This window comes from Pteropus medius, unplaced genomic scaffold (genome assembly GCF_902729225.1).
Source record: "Pteropus medius unplaced genomic scaffold, Ma_sr-lr_union100, whole genome shotgun sequence".
Taxonomy (NCBI): domain Eukaryota; kingdom Metazoa; phylum Chordata; class Mammalia; order Chiroptera; family Pteropodidae; genus Pteropus; species Pteropus medius.
In genome coordinates, this window is record NW_024342473.1 from 8,659,523 (window position 1) to 8,672,612 (window position 13,090).

At 40.1% G+C, this 13,090-nt stretch overlaps 1 long non-coding RNA gene across 1 annotated transcript in view; it reads right to left on the reverse strand.

Moving 5' to 3' along the window:
- LOC120604435 (uncharacterized) overlaps positions 1 to 13,090 on the reverse strand; it is a 101,599-nt gene that overhangs the window by 7,490 nt on the left and 81,019 nt on the right. The window lies entirely within an intron of this gene.

The following is a 13,090-nucleotide window of genomic DNA, read 5'->3' on the forward strand; positions in this document are numbered from 1 at the left end:
TTCCTGGAGCCTTTTCTAAAAACATAGAAGGGAAATAGACATACTCATCATGTTACTACTCCTGAAACATGGTGCTGCAGGGTTTTACGACAGCAATATGATGGACAGAAACTTAAACGACAAAGCTAATTGAGAAACATAAAGACCATTTGCAAAGGCTAAGTTTAAATTGACCATCATTTTATTTCACTCTTCTTCCTGCACTCTGGATTAGTGTCTTCATGTAAAATAAGCAACTAAAAATGATACCGTTTGCATGCCATTCATAACCTAAAATTTTTTAGGTTAAGAGCAGATTATTTTCTGGAATTTGGAAGATATTTTATAGCAGAATCCAGTTTTGTTTGATGAGCAGTCTTGGATAAATCAGTATGAAGTGTATTTAAGTCACTTTTAAAATTCTGCTAAAGAACAAACCTAAGCAACAGCTAAATTAAGAATGTCATCTTTTCATTTTATATTTCCACAGATGAGTCATTTAAATGACCTTTAATCCTGGTACATTTTAAATGATATTGCATTTAAAAGTATTCATTCTATATTCCACATTTTGAATTGCCTGTTAAGTGAGTTCTCGGCACTGCTCAGAGAAAGGTCTATGTAAATAAGTAGGCTTAAACCAGATTCTACCAAAAATATAATTTGTCCAAAGATAAACATTTATGGCATAAATATATCACTTCTGCCTTTCACAAATTTATCTTAATGAGTTAAAGTAAAGTAAAGAAACAGAATTCTAGGTTGAAATAAGATCTGATCATTTCACAATATGTATTAAGCTTCCCACATGTCAGTTACAATGCCAGGGGCCCAGAGTGAAGATGGGTAAGCTGTGGGTCTATATCTTGAGAGTGTTTTCCATGATGGGAGAGCTATAACCAAATAGCCACAGCCACTCAAGAGAAAACAATAAGATATCTGGTATCAGTAAGATAATCCAGCTCTCCTAGCAACATCCCTGCCAGGAAGTCAGTTAATACTTGGAGTGAGGTTTGTATCATTTCGATTTGTAACGGTTAAAATTTCCCAAAGTGGGAGAAAATGCACCAGTCTCAGAAATGAGGAGGGTCACCAGGAAATTATTTTTTTAGATTATATCAGAGAAAGATTAATGACAAAAAGAAGACTGACCATCACTATAACAAACACTATTTAGTACAGTATGTAAAACAGTTTTATATATGTTTTCTCATTGGATCCTTGTACACTCCTGGGAGGTAGCCACTGAGAGTACTTTATTCCCACCATATAGAGCTAGAAATGAGGCTCAGAGAATGTAAACTTCTTACCTGAGATTTTATAGCTACTTAACAAGAAAGTGGTCTAGCTGGACTCTAGTATTCTTTTTTGCTGCCCCAGAGGGATGACTCTTTTACTGATGGGGTGCCAGAGATGGTAGTCGCCAAGTTTATCTTTCTCTTTTCCCTTTGATTTAAAAATATTATCTATTCTTGTACCATGAGATGAGATAAATTATTCTTACTACAGTGTATCTTTATGGTATACTCTGCAGAGTATTAAAGAAAACTCAATTTTCAAATAAAGCTTTGACACACTGCTTCATCTAACTCCATGGAGAAGAGTCTCATAGAAGTCATGAGTCTATGAACCTTCAAATTCCTTTTTCAATATAAACCTTATTTTACAAGAAGTTAGCTGGAGAGTGATGTCAGAAACATGACGGAGTAAGAGACGTCCCCAGATTTCTCCCCTTGAAACAACAATAAGCTGAACATCTAAAAGTCAACAAAAAAACCCCAATCTGCACACCAGCACATCTGAGTGTAGGATCTGTGCGCAAGAGTTACCACAGTAATAAATTGTAAAGCGAATAAAAAAGAAAAAAAGTTAGCTGGAACATGCTGAAATGACTTTTTTCTCTTACACAGATGAAATGTCCTTGTTTTTATGTTATACTTGTCCAAGAGAAATTCCTAAACTTAAACACATATATTCAGGAATTTCATGGCCTCGGTATGCTTGGAAGGACAATGGGGCTTAACAGTTGTATACAGGAACTGAGGATGAAGGGCTGTAGAGTTACTCATCACCCCTATTCAAAGAGCAAGGTGAGGCAGTACTATCTGTGAGCTATCACATCAGGATCTACTGGAGAACCAGCTCACATCTGGAGAATGGTCTTCAATTGCAAGCATGGCTGTGACTCTGGAATAACAGTGGCTTCACATTAATCTTGCAGCAGGATTACATTTCAGGCCATTACTTTGCAGAAGATGAAGTGAGTTTGCCTCCGCCTCAATAACAATGGTGTAACTGGAGGCTTTGTAATTGGGTCATAAGGAAAGGGAAGGGAAACTCAACTTCGTTCAGGATCAGGGCTGGGTAACTGAATAAAATTTGAGAGATTCTTTCATTTCTACCAACAGTTGAGAGTTATGACACAGAAAATACAATTTAATCTCTCTCAAACTGCTATATTTCTACATTCTTATTGCCCTCTATAATAACTACATGAAGAATAAACGTTCTTTGTATTAATGCTTCATTAAGAATTTTTATATCAATGTGACAAGTGGTGCATTCTTTGCACAGAATAAAGTACTTGGAGCTTTGATTCCAGCTGGTCTGGATTGGAAAACTCATTATGGCTCCTAGCCTGACTGCCAGCAAACTCCTCAGGGGAGAGTTACAGCCATGCATGTATAGAAAAAGTTAAACTACATTGGTCAACTTTTATAAATAAACCACTGGAAAATGTAATTTAGAGGGAGGAGTATATCAACTATAGATTGTTTCCTTAATTGTCTCTGTCATTTCTGAGTTCCAAATTGTAGGCATCTTTCATAACAAAAATAATAATTACAGTATGCAACAAAGCTCATCACTCAGTCTTTTATAACACAACATGCATCTGTGATGACAAAGAAAATTGTAAGTGACATTACAATTTGGAGGCAAAATTATAGTTAAGGCAATTGATTAGCTAGCCTGACCAGTTCTAGATTGAAATCACCATTTCTTGACTCAAAAAATGGCATCAGGTTAAAATAAACAAGGAATTATCTCCAGTGGAGAAGATTAAAATGCAATTATAAATACATTTATCTTCCTTTGCCCAGGGACTCTCCATCTCATAATACCATTTACATAATGGGTTATTTGTTCCTTTTTAAATGTTAAATTTGGAACATTTTATTCTAAGTGCCATCAAAAAATAAACACAAGGAGTTCTAAGCCCACAGCTTTTCATATTTATCTGAGATAAAAAAATTCAGTCCATTTTGCCCGTATTTAGAGAAGCACAAACACTTCCTCATTTTTTTTTTACACACCCAAGATGACAGGGATTTAAAGGCTTGTGAATATAGACAAATGGAAATTAGTATTTCACTCTTTTATCCCACTTTCAAAGACACACACACCTCACTTTGAAAGGCGGAGGAGAACAGAGGCTCTGCTTCTGGGCAAGGGCCTAGTTAGAGATAGGCAGGTCTGAGTCGTAGAAGGGGCTGAGGTATGTCCCAGAACTAGCACTCAGAAACAGGGACAAAGGCAGAGCTATGGGAACAGAGGTGGGGTGGAGCACCTTGGAATTTGGGACCAAGGGGCAGAACTGAACCACTGAAGAAAGGGACTGAAGGGGAGTGTATAGTGTGATTCTATTTCTACCCTGTAGCAAAATTTCTTGGATGGGGTGGGGACACAACCATGGTTGAACCGGAGAGTCAGGGACTAAAGATATGAGTGTGAAAACTCTGCTATGGTTAATGGAAGAAGAAACAGCGTAAAAAAAAAAAAAAAAAAAAAAAAAAAAAAAAAGGAGTACCCTTCCTACCTATCTTGTATCTCATATTGCTTTCTCTCTCTTCTTGCCATCATAACTTTAATAACTATTCTTATTAACATTTTATCTTTAAAATTGTTGCAAGGGATCACTTTTGAAGAATATGCTGGGTAGCGGAGAGCTCTAACTAATTCCCTGTTTCTGTCCAACTACATTCTGCTTGGGAGTCTGTTGTCAGTACTGGCTGCATCCAGAGTTGGATGAGCAGGGAGAGATATGTGGGAGAGGCAATCCAGGAGCCTAGAGATGATAATAGTGACATATCACATATTGAGTTTCTTCTATGTGCAGGTATAAGGTAGGACACTTAATATACATCATTTAATTTAATCTTAGCAAGGTAAGAATTATCCTTCTCATGTACACAAATAAAGCCACTCAGGCTCAAAGAGATTGTATATATAACTTCCCCAATATCCCATATTTGGTTAGTGCTCCATCAGCCTAAGCTCCTCCTGACATGGGAGCTGAGAAAGCTTAACTACCTCTTCCCTCCAAACAGAATTAGAGAGGAGAGACCATCCTCAGCTGGGAAGATGCCAGGGCCCAGATGGGAATAAATGAGTACGGAGGAGAATGAACTGAAGTGTGGTAACACAGAGCTTCAGTTTGGCTAAGCCTAGGTCAAAGACAAAGCTGTTTTAACTGACTGGTACCCAGACCTGACTCTTGGTTATTAGAGAAGCTCTCAATGATAGACAAATCCTCCTTTATTTAAAATTATAGATTCAAGAAGTAGCTAGGAACACTGATTAAATGAGGGCCAGGTTCCCTTGGAACATAAGGACTCCTGCCTGAGCCTCTGACATCCAGACTACATTGTAAAGCCAAAGCAGCCATTACGCAGAACAGTCTGACATAGGGTATTCTTAGTAAGTATTGAATATTCAGCAGAACTGTGGATTTTGGCTGAGAAGAATGGCCAAAGGAATCAGTTCTTCAGTATTCTCTAATTACTAATTTACAAGACGCTTTCTCAAAAGAGGTGGCAGCCACCTAAAGTGACAGCTGATAAGGATGGTTCCTTTCTTCTCAGGAAATCAGAATATCCAGCCTCTTTGGTGATTGAGCTAAAACTTTCCATCAAGACTAGTATCAACAAGGTGTGATTCAGGGGATCGTGTCAATTCAGAGTAACCTGGGGAGCGTGTTAAGATACAGAGTCCCAGGCCCCCAAATTCAGGACATTCTTTAGGTGACTATGGGGCAGATGATCTTGTAGAGACACTTGAGATCTCCACTCATTCAGCCACTATATTTGTTGGGGGCTGAACTGGACTGGAAACTCCTGACTTTGAGAGAGTACAAGTAGAGTGCCTGCCCATCTGCCTGTGAATGGCCCCTTTTCCTATACACGTCAGTTCCCAGTGCTGGGGAGGGGCCTTCATGGTGCTCAGTGGTCAGCATTGCTGTAGTCAATCCTAGGGGACATTGTGGCAGCAAGAAGAGCCCTCTCAATGCCAGCTGCAGTTTTCTCATTCCTGATTTCCAACTTTTGCTTTTCTTCTATTCTGGTCACATGACCAGAGCTAGGTAGGTTCCAGAAATGAGGGACAAAAGCGGGGGACATAAAAGCTGTTCTTTCTCTCAATTTCCCTCCTCCATGGCTACTAGAACCCACCAATTTGTGCTGTACCCTGAAGACTTTAGCGCTTTTTAACTATCAGAAAGAGGTTCTGACTTCCTTGCATGGGCCAGCTTTAAGAACAAGAAGTTGCTGAGGCAGAAAATTCTCCAGTGGCAGGCTTGATGGATGAGACGACATTGTCTCCTGGGGACACAGTGATTTGCAACAGTGTTTCAGCAACTCAAAATAAACCATCACTCTGCACAAGGGGTGACAAGCTTAATGTCTACACTCTTCATCATAACTCTGGTGGCAGAGCTTCCCAGACTCTAGGTAAACCCCTTTTACTTTGGTTCAAAATCTGGAACAGGAACATGGGAGGGATCATATGAAAATTGTTCTCTGGAAGATCATCTTTCATCTGAGAATCTCCAAGTGCTTTATAAATATTAATTAAATTGCCACAGCTCCTTAGTATATGCAGAATTATTATCCATTCACACCCCCAGCCCTATGACAACGCCTTACAGATGAGGAACTTGAAAGATAGCATGGCTAGACTTCAGTGACTGAGCTCATCAGAGAGGCAAAATCCTAAATTCAATGTTCTTCATTTCTAATCTTGTATTGAAGAGGTCTAACGTATTGGAAAGGATCAGACGATTCTTGTGTGTATATACACTGTGAAGTACTATCAGAAGAGTAGAAGAATAAAATATGTATATTGAATTTATTATTTAATTATAAGAACTACCATATTAATCCTAGCTTTTAACCAAACTTTTACCTCCTAAGAAACAACTTCTTCCTGTTCAGTTTTTCCACCTATAAAATGGTGTCATACTGGGGTTCCCGAATCTCTTACATTTATCTATTATGAGCATTGATGTCTTGTCGAGCAGTGCGTCCTACAACAAGGTGTTCTTGTTTTCCTGTAACAACCACCTACCCTCACAATTTGAAATGGATCATCCTAATACTTCACCTAACCCTGAAGAATTTTCACGATCAAAGCTATTATTTATGTTATCAGAATTTCCTTCCTCTTCATGTTAGTTCATGGTCGCTGGCTTATATGATACTATTTTATTTGTGTCAGTCATGGTCCTTCTTTCTTTCAAAAGCTGGTACTAAAACTACCACCAAGGTTATGAGCAAAAAACTGTAGTTAAGACCAAACATTGTTAGTGACTCCCAAAATCTACCTCTGCCTCTATTCTGTTTGAGGAACATCAGGTTCTTTGTTTGTTTGTTTGTTTGTTTGTTTGTTTGTTTGTTTTTCAGTTTCTCATTTAATACATTTACCTGGAAATAGCCACCTGGGAGAAGACTGGAAAGTAGCGGGGTTACTCAGAGGTACTCGAGACAAGAGTTGCCGGTGAATAAAGCAGCTAAGTTAACGGTCCTTGCCATCAGCCCTCTGGGTCGTGGGCCACGGAGGAGGTGAGGAGAAAGAGAAGATCCAGTCACACTCTCAAGAGGGTCCAAAGCAGAAAGGGGAAGAGGAAGCACAGAGCAGGGCACGTACAAAGAAAGGTCAGAGATAATATCGTCGCCACAAATTCCTGTGGGAAAAGAGGAAAGTAAAGAAGGCAGCAAAGTTGGATCCGTCAGGAGTTCGCCATGGAGGTCTACTTCCTGAAGGAAAGGCAGACTTCTCAGTTCTGGATGAGATCAATTACCAGGCGTATCTGATGTAGCTGGAGAACACATGGTAACATACATTTATGTACTGAGATTTCTTATAAGGTTTACAAAGAAACTAATGTATGCTGCTTGTGGTAAGTATGTCAACGATAAATGTTTCTACAGAGCCTCTTTTATGAGGCAAGTGAGAAATATCTACAAAGGAAGTCATTGGCTAGAGCAAAAATCTGCAGTGATAAAATATTCTTGGATTTCTTTTAGAAATCATAAATAATATTCCGGGGGGGGCGGGGCGGGGCAGGGAACAGAGAAACAAGTTCCTGGAGGGAAAAAAGTATATATATGTAAGTAATGGGAATACCAAGAGTTAAAGAGAAACGGCCACACAAAGAAAGGCATGAACACTCACTTGTTTAAGGCTGAGTAGTTTCTGAGGTGCTTTCATGCGGTATTTTATTTGATGCTCCAAACAACCACATGTGTTAGGAGTACAAAGAAAACAAGCGACCTGCTTCAAGTTAGTGAGTTGGTAAATAGGCCCTGGAGTCAGCAAAGTGAGTCTAAACCCTGGGTCTGCTACTCCTTAGCTGTGTTATCTTGGTCAAGTACCTGCCTTTCAAAGCCTCAGCTTACTGAGTTGCTGGGAGAATTAAATGAGATAATGCACATAAAATGCTCATCACGGCGTCTGGGACATCATAGAACACACTCAATAAATGTCAGTGCGTATCACATGTCTCCACAGCCTCCCTGCATAGCAAAAAGACTGATTAAAATAAAGAACATTCACTTTTTCTGAACTGATAACACCCAACTGAAACACTAGCTGCCAAAATGGCCACTCTGAGTGCTATGCCTGCCTGCAACACTGCTCTGTTTTCACAAAGTAATTCTGGATCATCCCTGTAGGGAATGTCCTTAGGGCTTTTTAAAATATACAGACATATATGTATTGTTATTGGTGGCAGATCTTTGTCCTTCTACAGTGATTTGTTTTCTCATTTAGAATTTGTCAGTTGCAGTCAAATCTGATGAAAAGGGAACATAATCAAGAGGGGTGTCCCTCATCCAAGCTTCATTATTTTAAAACAATTTTTTCAAACATAAAAGTCTCATTCGTTCATTGTCATACTTGAGCTGTTAGCCTCTATTCACTTTTGAGACAGAGAATGCTAGGAAGGAAAGAAAGAAGAAAAGACCAAGGGGAACAGAAAGAAAATGGGAGGAGAGAGAAAGGCCAGAAGTGAAAAAACAAGTCAAGGCAGAGAAAATCAGACCAGCTCAGAAACATCACAGAGAAATCAGCCTTGTAGTCAAGAGATGTTAATTATAGTTTGCTTTTTAAGACATAACTCATACTACTATTTGTTTTGTGAAAGGGGGAGAAGGGCTTATAATGGGCTACGATAAACTTTCCAGCCAAGGTTAGATCGTTTTTTCCCTCTGCTCTGAGAAAAAATATTTAGTAAAATACCTTAGCCTTCTGAAAAATTGAACCAGTTTGTAGAACATTTATTTTACTTTTTCCTTCATATTTTGGACAGTCGTTCACCACCTGCTCACTTCTTTGCTCTTGTCTCCTCAAGGCTCCTGGACAAGCAGGGGCTTGAGGATGAGGACTTGTGGGAAAGGAAGGAAACACAGGAGCTCTCTTATGTGAATAACGTGATTAGCAGAAAGTATAAAAGAGGCTTCTTCCCCTGTTCACAAAGCAGATTTTCTTTAGAAGCTGGCAGAGCTCCCAAACGATTTGCTCTGGGGACAGACTCTGGCTAAACTGCTGCCAGTGCTGTGCTCTGGGGCCTCCAGATTGATGAGTTTGGGTGGTCATGGGCAGGGAGCACTAAAGAGTCATGAAATGGGGGAAGGACTCTGTGGGGAGCAGAAGGCAGGGCCGGCTTGGGTCACAGAGCAGCAGGAGATGCAGCTGTGAGCACAGAGCAGGCTGGGTGCTCTCCTGTCCACCTCTTTGCCCAAGCTTTCTGGCTATTGAACCCGCCACGGGAAGGGCTAAGGGGCTAGAGAGGGGAGAAGTTGGCTCCAGGAGCCCAAGTTGTCGCAATGTAGGATAAGGAGTAGGAAGGATGAGTTGGCCCTCATGGGCTGGTCAAAGGCTCGGGCTGTTTCAAGCTGTATGAAGCAGCTTAGAGGGAGAGTAGCCCTGTTTTCCAGCACCAAACAAGTAGTGTCTCTTGACTTCCTGCCTGGTCCAGGGGACTGACCTAGCCATCATGTGGGTTTGGGGAATGATCCAGAAGCAAATATTGCTGCCACGCTCGCTAGATCCTGCATTCAGCATTGTCACCACAGCAATGTCCAGCCTACCCCTTGCGGCTTCCCCTGGGTGGTGTTTTCAACAAATACTTACTTGGAGTACTTCTAATTGAACTAGAAATCAGCAGGCACTCAATGAACTAAATCTGCTGGTAGAGAAAGGAGTGGGGGAGGAAAGAGCAGGGGTTGTCAGCTTTCGAAGCTACTGCCAACTGCTCTGCTAGGTTTTAGCACGGCCAGACGGATTCCTGATAGGGAGACTTCTTAAAATTATTTTCCCCTGTAGTAGAATTTTGAAAAGGTCTATGGCCATGAATTATTCAGGGTCACGAGCTGATTTAGCCCCCAGTGTCTTCCAGATATCCTCCAATGGATTCTTGGCTAGCTTGGATATTAAAAGAAAAGGTAAAGGACACATATGCATTCCTGTTGCCTTAAACGTCCACTGGCCAGGCTGCCCTGAGGCTACTGTGAAGCTGAGAGCTGGTAGTCAGGGTAAGCTAGCTGGACTGCTGCTTTCTGCTTTCTTTGCTCTTTCTCCTAAATAGCCGTGTGTGTGTGTGTGTGTGTGTGTATAGTGTGTCTGTAGCAGCCACAACAGGTGTGTGTGATTATACAACTAATTCCTGAGTGGTTCAAAAAATTCAAAAATACAGAAAAATGTAAAGAATATCACCAACTGGGAATAAGCACAGTTGACATGATAGTACATATTCCTTGTGATTTTTTCTGTGCTAACATTTTGAAGTGAGATTATAGTATGCATATGTTATTAGAACTTTTTTCACTCTACAATAGATCACACATATTATTCTTTCATGTTAATAAGTATATATCCAAATTAGCATTTTTTAGTAAGTAAAACTAACTTTATTTTCTTTATTTGGGCCAAAGATAGGACAACTACATTGTAAACAAAATAAGAAAATAAAAACTTAACTTGCAAAGATCCCAGAAACAGATCATTTTTAATGGCTGTTTAATAATCCAGGATAAAAATGTGCTGTGGTTTATTTAATCAATTGTCTGTGGTTAGATATTTCAGATGTCACTAGGTTATTGGTTATAGAAACAAGAATCTTTATATAAACATCACTGAATCCTTGTCAGATCATTCGCTTAAGATGAATTCTTCAAAATGGAATTGTTGGGTCAAATCCCATCATCTTTTTTTTAGAAGAGAAAACAACTAAATTTAATACATACAAATGCAAAATCCCATCATCTTTTTAAAGGCTTTGACGCATCCCGTCAAAATTTTCCTCCAGCATGTATCTGCTAAAACCCCATCTTTCCAGCAATAAATAAAGCTGCCCATGTTCCTTCCTGACTCTCAACACTGGGCATTATGAGTCTTTTTCATCTTTTGCTCTCTGATGGCTGTAAATGAGATTTTTCATTTGCTGTTTTAATTTGGTGTTCATTGTTTTCTCTTCTCTCTCCCGTACCTACTGTCATCTCTTGGAGCTCTTTTTCATCTCTTGAGCATCTCCCCTCATTCAGCAATAAACATTAATGGAGTACTTCCTGTGTGGGGTCACCATGCTAAACAGGAGCAGCTCTGTCTAAAGGGCTTGGGGTGGCCTTGGGGGAGCTGGAGAGAGCGTCATAGAGGAGGTGATAGTTACATTAGGTTTGATGAAATGGTGAGAGCAGGAAGGATAGGAAAAGGTCATTTAATGCAGAGGAAAGAGCATAAGCAAAGTCACTACGGCCCATGTTTCAGTGTGGCCAGGAGGCGGGATAGGTGGGATGGTCAGACTGAGATGGGCTCTGCGTATGGTACTATGGTGTTTAGAGTTTAGGGGAGAATAAGATTTGTGTTTAGAAAGTTAATTTTGGCAGGGGTGGGAAGGAGGAAATAAAGTAAGGAGAGAGATAGAGCCAGAAAGACCAATCAAAAGACCATTAAAGTAGTCTGTGTGAAGAAGCCGAGAGTCAGAAAGAAGTGAGGAGCAGTAGAGATGTGAAAGAGAAATGGATGAGTTGAAATTTTCAGGACTGGTGGCTAGGTAGGGAAAGCGCGAGAGTTCAGGAAGACTTGGAGCAGAAGAGAAGGTATGAGTTGGGACAAAAAAAGAAGATGGATTCAGTTTTGAACATGCTACATTTAAATTGCCCATCGGACTTTAGATGGAAATATCCAAAGGGAAATAATAAATATGAATTTGAGACTCTGGAGAGAGGCTGTGGCTGTGGGTACCTATTTGGGAATCACTGGCACTCAGAAGCCACACACTGATTGCCAGGAGTACTTCCCCAGCCACCATCCAGGCCTGACTTCCTCTATTCTAGATAACCCCTTTGTCTTTGTCCTTGACCTGTGAGCCCCTTTCCTTTCTATCCAAGGTGCCCAGTTTGTTATGAGAAAGAATGGATCTCAATGTAGCCAATTCATATAAAAATTGGAAAAGTAAGCTATTTATCTTATAGTAGAAACAATAAGCATTTTTTTAAAATAAAAGTATTTTTTAACATAAAAAAATAACTCCTTAATGGGATGGCAACTTAGGGACAAAAAGCCTTTCTAAGCTCTCTCAAGACATACCAACAAAACACCATCCAACCCTGCCTCTTGTAGGGGCTCTGACCCCGCTAGAGAACTGAAATGCAAAGGCATGGTCAGCCGCACTGGAAGAACGATTCATCCTTCGAGTTTGCTCCGAGACAGAGCTCCACAACCTGAGCCAGGTTTAAGCCGTAGGACCTGAAGAGGAACAAGGGGTGTGGTGCCCTCCCATTGGCTATGTGCCTTCTCAGCTACGATTTGAACAGCTCAATTAAACGGACAGGCAGCTGCTGTCTAAATTTAAATAAAAACACTCTAAAACTAATCTGGGTAATTTTAGCCTACTTTGTCCTCCTCGGCATCTTAATAAATCTTTATCTAGAGAAACAAAAAGTGCTTCTGAGAGTCCTGCTGGGATGAAAATGTGAGTGAGTGTCAGTTCTCAGCTTCATTCTTCAGCAGCTAACATTCCAGCCTAGGAAAATCTTCTTCTGACCTGACCAGAAACTGCCGACTTTTCCTTTAACCTCGTCTACTTCTCTTACCGCCTTCTTCTTTCTCTGGTGAATCAAATCAGAGATGCTTATCGCAATCTGGTAATACAGCTCTGGCTGGGCCCACAGAATCAGACAGGAACCATCAACCACATACTACTTCAAAACAGTCGCATTCCATTTTGTGGCACATGAAGAATGAGTCTCACTCACCAAAGCCAAGGAACAAACAAACGAAACCTTTATTATTTCAGTAGTAAAAACTTCACTGGAAAGGAGGTCATTTAATTAAAAACAGTATTTTGCTTGGGCCGCATGACTTTCCCCTTTACAAATATGGATATAATTAGTTACAAGTAAAAAAATTAAAGGTTTCTTAAATACACTAGGAATCTGAAGTATAGAAAGATAGCACAGAGAACATAGCCTAATTCTAGGTGCACCATCATGAAACCAACGATGTGGGAATAAATGGCTCCTATCAAGTGCAAGTGCTGAAGTTACACAAGATAAATCATAGCTAATGCTCTAGAATGTTTCCTGCTAGAAATGTCCGAAAGGCTGTTTATTAAAAATGATGTAAACATCCCAAATGAGGAGAGGTTAAGGCAGAAGGGAGCAAGGCATGGAGAGATTCTAAATTTCTGTTTCCAATTTCTTATTTAGAACATGGTATGATTCTAAGGCCAAATTATTACAGTTTCTGGGTGGAAGAAATTATTTATACTATGAAGGAGGAAAAAGGAAGCTCTTGGGAGCACCAGCTTCCTTAATAACAAGCCACCCTGATAAGC